The 512-nt window shown below is 39.5% G+C and overlaps 1 protein-coding gene across 5 annotated transcripts in view; it reads left to right on the top strand.

The window, feature by feature from the left end:
- The window catches only part of LOC116686758 (troponin I, fast skeletal muscle), a 62,323-nt gene that overhangs the window by 41,619 nt on the left and 20,192 nt on the right, over positions 1-512 (top strand). The window lies entirely within an intron of this gene.

Raw genomic sequence — 512 nt, forward strand, 5'->3', positions numbered from 1 at the left:
ACATTTTTGTCAACCCAACTGTAAGGGAGGAGACTGTCTGAGACATGCAGTAATACAGTTAGAGATATTTAGACTTTTTGTGATGACATAAATAATCAATAAACGGCATCGGCATGTGTGGCCCTTAGTGAAGCTGAGTTTGGCCCCTGGATCAGACACTTTCTATAATGTTTCTGCATAGAGTACTTTTACTTTTAATACTTTATGTACATTTTCCTAATGATACGGACATACTTTTACTCCAGTAACATTTTCAATGCAGGACTCGTACTTGTATCAGAGTATTTTTACAGTGTGGTAGTAGTACTTTTACTGAAGTAAAGGATCTGAATACGTCTTCCACCGCCGGTGCGTTCAAAGACCTCTCCGACGGAGGAAACACTGTATTTATTTTACACGGGTGTGTAAATTCCTGATAATCTCGGAGTAAGTCTTGGATTTAAACACCAGCGTAGATCTCAGATAGAGTGTCACAACATGTTGTCCTCACTCTCATACACACACACACACAC

The sequence above is a fragment of the Etheostoma spectabile genome, unplaced genomic scaffold, assembly GCF_008692095.1.
Source record: "Etheostoma spectabile isolate EspeVRDwgs_2016 unplaced genomic scaffold, UIUC_Espe_1.0 scaffold463, whole genome shotgun sequence".
NCBI classification, from domain to species: Eukaryota; Metazoa; Chordata; class Actinopteri; order Perciformes; family Percidae; genus Etheostoma; species Etheostoma spectabile.